Raw genomic sequence first — 10,000 nt, forward strand, 5'->3', positions numbered from 1 at the left:
AGGATACGGATAAGGAGAGGTAATGACGTCTAGAAAGGATGAGTAACTAACGGTGTTGATTTTCACCTTGCAAGGAAATGTGTCAGTGTTGCCAGATGAGTGTCCAAGGGAAAGGTCATCCGGCAGAATCGGACACGTTGATTAAATCATTGAGATTTTTTTTCATATATATTTTTTTCGATGTCATGTATAAGGGTGATACGATATATATTTCTCTTATCAATCTTTGCTTTGAGGAAAATTATGTTCTAAGGATAAATATAACTTATATTGTAGAAAGGCATACTTGATAGTTTCATAAAACTAAAGTAATTTTTTGAAAAGGAAATGGTGACATATTTTGTATAAGGTATTTCAAAACCGGATATTTTTTGATGACGATTAGATAAAAAAAAAAAAAAACATTTAGAAGAATAAAACATCTGAACAAAACACTAAAATGTAAATATTTAAGTTAAATCCAAATTCTCTCTTTCTTTCTCAACATTTAGAAGAATAATACATCTGAACTAGCCACTGACATGTAAATATTTGCGTTAAATCCAAATTCTCTCTCTCTCTTCTCCCCCCCCCTCTCTCCCCTCTCTTCCTCTCATTCTCCCCCCTCTCTTTCTCACATCTTTCTCACTCTCCTTTCTTTCTCCCTCTCTCCTATCTTTCTCCCTCTCTCCTATCTTTCTCACTCCTTTCTTTCTCCCTCTCTCCTATCTTTCTCCGTCGCCTTTCTTTCTCCCTCTCTCCTATCTTTCTCCCTCTCTCCTATCTTTTTCCCTCTCTCTTTCTATGTGTGTCCACTGTTACGCAGTTAAGGTTGTGTCTAGAATATTCTCGAAAGAAATTAACGGCTGGGAATTCCCTCTCCTGCACCCCCCCACCCCTCTCCCCCATCCCCGCCAAGCGTTATATAAGGTCCGGAATAAATGAATGAATATAAAGAAAAAAAATGGAAGCTATTGGAAAGTGGACATGAAGGAAAGGTGAGAGATGGGGAGGAGGAGGAGGAGGAGGAGGAGGAGGAGAGAGAGAGAGAGAGAGAGAGAGAGAGAGAGAGAGAGAGAGAGAGAGAGAGAGAGAGAGAGAGAGAGAGAGAGAGAGAGAGAGATTTACATATAAGGAGGAGCAAAAGCAAGACAGGCAGGAGAGATAGATTGACTAGATAGATGGATAGATAGAGGCAGATAGAGAGAATTACATATATGCAGTAAGCAGGAAGCACAGCAGCCTGAGAGAGAGAGAGAGAGAGAGAGAGAGAGAGAGAGAGAGAGAGAGAGAGAGAGAGAGAGAGAGAGAGAGAGAGAGAGAGAGAGAGAGTGCGATTTACATATTAGGGAGTGCGCAAAAATAAGAGAGAGAGAGTGAGATTCAAAAAGAGTGAGCAAGAGAGAGAGATTTAAGGAGAGTGAGCAAATTGAAAGAGAGGGTGAGAGAGCGAAAGAGAAAAAATCAACATGCAATTAAAGAAATAAATGCGATGTTATTAATATTGATCAAGAATAATTTTCCTTGGCTTGTTCACACACGAACCTCATGAACTGTGAACTTCAATCACACAGATGATCGGAAGAGATGCCAATGCGTAAATTAAGGGTAGACTTTAATTGGAGGAGATGCCAATGCGTAAATTAAGTGTAGAATTTAATTTCGTTCTTTCTCTCGTTCTCTCTACCTCTTTCTCTCTCTCTCACACACACTCTTTCTCTAACTAAATTATTCATGATTTATGACTCAGATATGACTCATCTTAAAACGTAATTTGTGCATTAAAATATCTACAGATTTAGTGAATGGCAATTACCATAACTTGTCTGTATGGATAAGCATACATATTCTTTCATTTTGCTTTTGACACGAAAAAAGCGTCGATAAGAAAGAAAAAGACAAAAAATGATAATGATAATAATAATAACAATAATGATAATAATCATAATAATAAGAGTATTAAAGTAAGGAGAAAATTGGTGATTTTCAAACATTATCTTTAGAGAATGAGAGAGAGAGAGAGAGAGAGAGAGAGAGAGAGAGAGAGAGAGAGAGAGAGAGAGAGAGAGAGAGAGAGAGAGAGAGAGAGAGAGAGAGAGAGAGCGAAGGAAAGACAGATAAGCAAACAAACATAAACACAAACAGATACAAACCGAATAAAGTGGAAGCAAACAACACTAATTTCTACAAATAAGCGACAATCCGCAGTTTCGCAAATTACCTTCTAACAAGACAGTTACAAACCCGTGACCTTTCCAGACATTCATCTAAGGTTGAAAAAAGTATGAAGAATATTAGAGTAAGGAAGAGTAATGCTAAACCCCGCAGGATAAGATTATATGCTGCATTTCCAAGTGATTCGATGGTCAGCATAGGATGGGAATGTTGAAAATCACCCTTGGAAGCTGCAATGGTAATAACATAATTGGCTGTGATTATGGTTGCGACAATGGTAGATGATGGTGGTATTGGCCTTTCTTTTCTTCTCTAACTCTTTCTCATTTTCTTCCTTATCTTCTTCTCCATCTCTTCCTTCTTCCCGTCTTCTCTTTTCTTCCCTTCTCCTTCTCCCCTCTTCCTCCTACTACTAATAATAATGATATTGATATTCATGTCTCCCCTTCCTATCCTTTCTCCTTTTCCCCCTCCTCCTGACACTACTATTCATAATGATATTGATATTCCTGCTGCTGCTTTTGTTATTGTTACAACTAGTATTGCTGCTTCTGCTGCTACTACTTCTGCAACTGCCACTATCATTACATCTGCAACTGCAACAACTACTACAGCTATAACCACCATCACCACTACCACTATTACTATTACTATTACTACTACTACTACTACTACTACTGCTGCTGCTGCTGCTGTTACTACTACTACTACTACTACTGCTGCTGCTGCTGCTGCTACTACTACTACTACTACTACTACTGCTGCTGTTACTACTACTACTATTACTACTACCACCACCACTGTCAATACCACTACTACTATTATTTACTATCGATCAAGCAAAAAGGTGGTTGTGGGTAGGAGAGAGAGAATAGGACAGACAGACGAAGAAAGTTACAAATCAAAGTATAAAAAAATAATGAATAAAGGATGTGAAAGTGGAAGAGAGAGAGAGAGAGAGAGAGAGAGAGAGAGAGAGAGAGAGAGAGAGAGAGAGAGAGAGAGAGAGAGAGAGAGAGAGAGAGAGAGAGAGAGAGACAGACAGAGACAGACTAACAGGACAGATATATATAGAGAAACGAACAAAGACAGAAAATAAATCTATTAAAATATGAACAGAATGAAGATTGCACCGAGACGACCAAAATTGCCTTTTCAGCCTTTTAGCTTTATAAATCACTTATACAAAAGAATCAGTTTAGCAAAGCACTTAACATCTCGTACAAATAGAGAACTATCTTTTCTTGAAACTATCTTAACTGTTGTTCTGGCAATAATAATTTCAGTTTAAATCTGCCACATTTCAGTGTATTTAACACCATTTGCCTTATGTAACTATCTTTTCGTTTCTCTCTCTCTTTCCCTCTGCTTCTCCTTCTCCCTCCCTCTCTATCTCTACACTTAACCATCCTTAACACATTATTTCCAATTTCATCACTATTAACGTGAAATTATGGGAGGAAAATTTGCATGAAATCCAAGTGTTCTTTTTAAGTAGTCGATTGTCAAGTTGGTTGCCTTATTACATTAATCTATTGACGCCTTTTCTGCCTTTTTACCATTCTCTCTCTCTCTCTCTCTCTCTCTCTCTCTGTGCACATATAAATATGAATATAGATAAATAAAGAGATGAATGAGTAGATCAACATATACATCATATATATTTCAAATATTTAAAATATTCGTTCATCTCATTACCACGCATTTTCTTCTTGTTTATGCCTTGGCGTTTCCGGAAGTGAAATGGTAAAATGGGGCGGGGGGGGGGGGGTGTCCACAGAGATAAACATTAGGCCTACATATTTTTTTTATTAGCTCCGGAAAAATATCACTGATCCAGATTACGTACACGGTAAAACCACTATGTGCGTATCTCTGTTATTTCGACTAGTATATCTGTTATGTTTTTGATTTTTTGATAATATGCATTGGGTGATGATACGTAGCATCAAATTCATTAACGTCACTGAATTTTGCAATAGTAATGGGGATATATATGAAGAAAAACAAAAATGAGATTAAGGTTAGAAAAAACCACATTGCACAAACTTAAGGCATCTTTTCCGGTGGCATTTAGGGTGTCTCGCGACACGACGCGACACCAAAAGCTGTCTCGTGATCTCGTGATACATATTCGTACTTATATTGGATATCTATAACGCCGCACTACCCACCATAAGATATCAAAAGCCATCTTGGATATCATATTCCAAAATACTGTGTACCTGTCGGAAAAATAACCAGTACAGTAAAATAGCAAGCCGTCAACCGCGATCATTCCCATTACGTCACAGAAATGGGCGGAGCTTAGAGGCCTGTCTCGCCTCCGACCACGAGACAGCTTTCGGTGTCGCGGCGCGTCTCCCGACACCCTGATTGCCACCGGAAAAGATTCCTTTAGTTTCGGATCCTCTAAATTGAATAAAAACATCAATAAGTGCTAGTCAAAGAAAGAAAGAAAGAAAAGAAAAGAAAAAAAGAAAGAAAAAATCAGACTTCGATCAGAGATTATGAAAGAAAGAAATTCACGGCGCCACGTCCTACATTTCTTTTATTCACAACCAGGAATTATCACGAACCTCGAGTCGATACGGGTCGTGATTTAGAGAGGCTTCGCGTAAGATTCAATAGGACAAAATACCCTCCCCCTTCAGTGCGCGGCCACCTGGTCATCCCAGTCCCTGTGAATAGATCAATATCTATCAATACACAGTCGAAAAGCCTTGGTATTTGCAGGCCATTCGCTGCCAATAATGTAGTCAATAATGCACGTACATGAAATTGAGCAATAAAGGAAAGAAAGAGAAAATGCAGGCTGAAGATTATATATCGTCATTTACACACACACACACATAATTATATGTATGTGTGTATGTGTGTGCGTGTGTGCGTGCGTGCGTGCGTGCGTGCGTGCGTGTGTGTGTGTGTGTGTGTGTGTGTGTGTGTGTGTGTGTGTGTGTGTGTGTGTGTGTGTGTGTGTGTGTGTGTGTGCGTGCGTGCGTGCGTGTGCATGTATGTGTGTATACATACAGAGATAATCGGAGAGAGTGAGAGAGAAAGAAACAGTAAAAGACAAATACTGTAAACAGACAGACAAGCAAAGGAAAGTAAAATCAGTCTTCCAATCTACGTGGAATTTCTCTTCCAAATCATCCCAATTCAACCCAAAAACTGCGGCAGTGCAATCACCCTCATTAGGCTTAATAACTGCAATCACTCTCATTACTCACCGCATCGTACATCGGGCAGCGAAAATGACGTCACTTATATCATTGCCATATGTTTGAGGTTAACCAGTGATTAGAACAGAAAGATATGGAAAAAAAACATTCGAGTATTTTGAATAGATATTTGAAGAGATAGAATTGAGTGGATTTAGTCTATGCTCTCTCTCTCTCTCTCTCTCTCTCTCTCTCTCTCTCTCTCTCTCTCTCTCTCTCTCTCTCTGTCTCTCTCGCTCTCTCGCTCTCTCTCTCTCTCTCTCTCCTCCCCCCCAAAAAAAATCACAAACTAATGTCTTACGTATAAATAAAAGAGGTAAATATAATTACATAAAAAAAAACAATTAAATACAAGCAATACTCGCCTTTAAAAAATAATAAAATAAAATACTAGCAAAAAGCAAATATCTGCGGTGCGTATAAAATTGTTTGTTCGCACTGTAGATTCTGAAGATGATCATATGTAATAAACAGATGTTAGATCGAATGGAGTTAATGTTAAATAGACAAATTACCTCTGCATTGTTGTTATTGCCATTATTTTCATTATCATGATTATTTTGTTGTTGTTGTCTATCAGTAGTTGTTAAGTTCTCGAATCGATTTTTTTTTTTGCCAATATCAGACCTTTTCGATTCAGGGCATGTATTAGCCTTCCTAGTAATCTTTCTGTGATTTACGAAAATAACTATTTCCATCAACACAACTAAACTCCGATCCTAATGTTATCCTTGGATAATAAGTAAAACTATTTCAACCTTTTGCCCCCATTGCATTGTAATTTTTAACATATAATATTATCATTATTACCGTCATTATTTCTGTTGCTCCTACTACCATTTCATCACTATTAACATCATATCAATAGTCGATGACAGCTTCATAACGTTGAATCATTATAATTCATTATAGATCTCGTCCATATATCTATGATTTCCCTTGTAACCATTATTACTAGTGTCATTATCATCATTATTCTTATCATTATCAATCATTATTACTCTTATTGTTATTAACATGATCTTTAACGTCATCAAAACTATTGTCATTATATACTGCTTTCATCTTTGTCACCATGACAGTGCTTGCCAAAAGCCACAACACATTCCCATAAAAAACACCATATATAACACCATTCACCCCATCGACCAATGCATCCACCAACCTCATGAAAAGATGGTTAACCTTTTCGATCCGAGCAAAAAAACAGGAGACAGCGTCGGCCATTGTTACTGAAATCTGGCCCGACCACAACAAAACAATTTCTTTTACATGAACGACCGTTTTGTTACCTTTGCAGGGTGAAGAGAGGGAAACTATGATCGAGTTGAGGTCCGAATTAACTTAAAACTATGGTGACCGGACACTGAAACCTTCCTCTTTCCCAGTTAACTTCAGGATATGCAGATGTTTACTGGAGCGTTTGTTAAATCTTCATCAATGGCGGCTCCATATCTGTTTACTCCCACACCCAAAGCTGAAATGATACTTATTTAATCTGAATTTCACACTGTATTCTTCTACTCTTAGCCCTGTTCCCTTCCCATTCATAGGGCCCTCAATACCTCTTCATTGCAAAATGATTGAACGTCATGCAGGATTACTATTTTCTCTCCAATTTTGTAGAGGGGAAATTGGCAACTCACCCTGACGTTGGAATACTCCTATCTGCTTAATCTCCGTCAATTAAGAAAACTTACGAGTTGCTGAAGTAGAAACAATAAAAACGTTGAATATATATATATATATATATATATATATATATATATATATATATATATATATATATATATACATATATATATATATATAGCAATATACATATATATATATATATATATATATATATATATATATATATATATATATATATATATATATATATGTGTGTGTGTGTGTGTGTGTGTGTGTGTGTGTGTGTGTGTATGTGTGTGTGTGTGTGTGTGTGTGTGTGTGTGTGTGTGTGTGTGTGTATTAGTATTATTAGAAGTAAGTATAGATTCGGTGAATCAGAGTACTCAAGATTTCGGGGTGAGTTGCCAGTTTTTCTTTTCTTAAGAATGGACGTACTGAAGCTGTGGCAACTGTGGCGTGACATTATCATCAAAGTATTCTTATTCAGCGAAAAAATATTGGAAAAAGTGAATTATGTCGTCGCTATTCTCAAAATTATAATACCGCTGCTGATGTAAATGAACGATCAATATCACCATCGTCCTTAAAATAAATCTACTTGATGCTATGCGTACAAAAGTAACAAAGAAAACGCGGTGGTAGAAAATGGGTTCCAATAAAAGAAAACGCGGAAGTAGAAAATGGGTCCAGACCAAAGAAAACGGGAAACTGCCAACCATACGACCTTGACAAACAAACAATCAGCCACTTGCTACGATCCGACCTTGGCTTTTTGTGTGTTTGGATTAATCTAGTGAACAGTATGTCCATTATATAAAATTGCCTTTTCCCTTTCTCTGGTGGGACTGAAGCTTATCTATTGCTTACAGTATTTGAATGTATGTATACATGTATGTATTAATGGATGGATGGATACTATGTGCGTATGTTTTTGTCTCATTCACTTTCTCCCTCCCTCTTTCCCTTTACTCTTCCTCACCTTCTCCCCTTTAACCTTCGTCAACCCCCTCCCCCTCCCCTTCTGCGCTCCTACATACCCCCCCCCTCCTGCGTAACCTAGCGCTGCATGAAGTGACAACACCGTCACGCGGCGTAATACAGATTAAATGTTTCCGGTAAATTCCCTCCAATTCTCTCTCTCTCTTCTCTCTCTCTCTCTCTCTCTCTCTCTCTCCTCCCTCCCTCCCTCCCTCTCTCTCTCTCTCTCTTTCTCTCTCTCCCTCTCTCTCTGGTTTCTCTCTCTTTCTCTCTCTTAATCTCTCTCTCTCTCTCTTTCTCTCTCTCTCTCTCTCTCCCCTCCCTCCCTCCCTCCCTCTCTCTCTCTCTCTCTCTCTCTCTCTCTCTCTCTCTCTCTCTCTCTCTCTCTCTCTCTCTCTCTCTCTCTCTCTCTCTCTCTCTCTCTCTCTTACAGGTTGTAAAAGCGGGACGTTTAGATAATTTAAGTAGAATTTACCATACGTTTGTGATATATATTGTATTTTCATATATTCAATTTTCTTCCAAGTTTATTTTTACTTGCAAGATGTTCGTTGAGGATTCTAAAGTATACGACGTTATTTCGAAGAATTTTTTCTCGTGATCAGCATAAAGTTTACTAACGTGTTTGAAATCATTAATCTTTACTTCCATATATTAGGGAGAGTACAAGGATGATGTAAATAACTCTCCTATTGTTCAGGTAATCAATACAAAAAAATCCGATGATATATATTCTCGATTTATTCTCCTGTACATGATAACCCTGTTTGCAATTTCATTGATTATATGTATGTATTATATATGTATATGTATGTATTATATATGTATATGTATGTATTATATATGTATATGTATGTATTATATATGTATATGTATGTATTATATATGTATATGTATGTATTATATATGTATATGTATGTATTATATATGTATATATATGCATTATATATGTATATGTACGTATTATATATGTATATGTATGTATTATATATGTATATGTATGTATTATATATGTATATGTATGTATTATATATGTATATGTATGTATTATATATGTATATGTATGTATTATATATGTATATGTATGTATTATATATGTATATATATGCATTATATATGTATATGTACGTATTATATATGTATATGTATGTATTATATATGTATATGTATGTATTATATATGTATATGTATGTATTATATATGTATATGTATGTATTATATATGTATATGTATGTATTATATATGTATATATATGCATTATATATGTATATGTACGTATTATATATGTACATGTATGTATTATATATGTATATGTATGTATTATATATGTATATGTATGTATTATATATGTATATGTATGTATTATATATGTATATGTATCTATTATATATGTATATATATATATATGTATTATATATGTACAAATGTAAACAGACACTGCATGTATATATAAAACATTGGATAAAGCTGGTTTCAAATACCAACAATTTTATTATTATAACTACGCAATTTCCAGGTTAAATTGGGTTATCCATTATTTTGGTTCGTAAAAAGTCAAATAGTTGATATTAGTAATCACAAACCTAATGTTATAAGGCAGATTACCTTGAACAATGATTCAAATAACCTAAAAATACCAAAAACAAGAAAACAAACATTTAAATACAATAAGCTTAATACCCTAATACAACGACCTAGTTACAAAATACAGTAACAACTAACTTTATACAATCAAAAAAACTAATACAATAAGCTTTAAGTTTAAATGCAACACTTAGACGTGTCACATGATTGCAAAGTTGCACGATGGCAAAATTCACACGCACTCTCTCTATATGTCTTTCTCTCCCTCTCTCTATTTATTATTTATCTTTATCCGTACGTAAATCTCTTTGTCTCTCTCTCCACTTATCCATCCTTCTCTTCATCTAACTATCTGGTGCATGCTCAGTGCTTTTATATAGCACAGGGATGCCAATTCAGCGGAAAATGCACAAGATCTGGAGTATTTT

The sequence above is a fragment of the Penaeus vannamei genome, chromosome 36 (genome assembly GCF_042767895.1).
Source record: "Penaeus vannamei isolate JL-2024 chromosome 36, ASM4276789v1, whole genome shotgun sequence".
In the NCBI taxonomy this organism is placed as follows: Eukaryota; Metazoa; Arthropoda; class Malacostraca; order Decapoda; family Penaeidae; genus Penaeus; species Penaeus vannamei.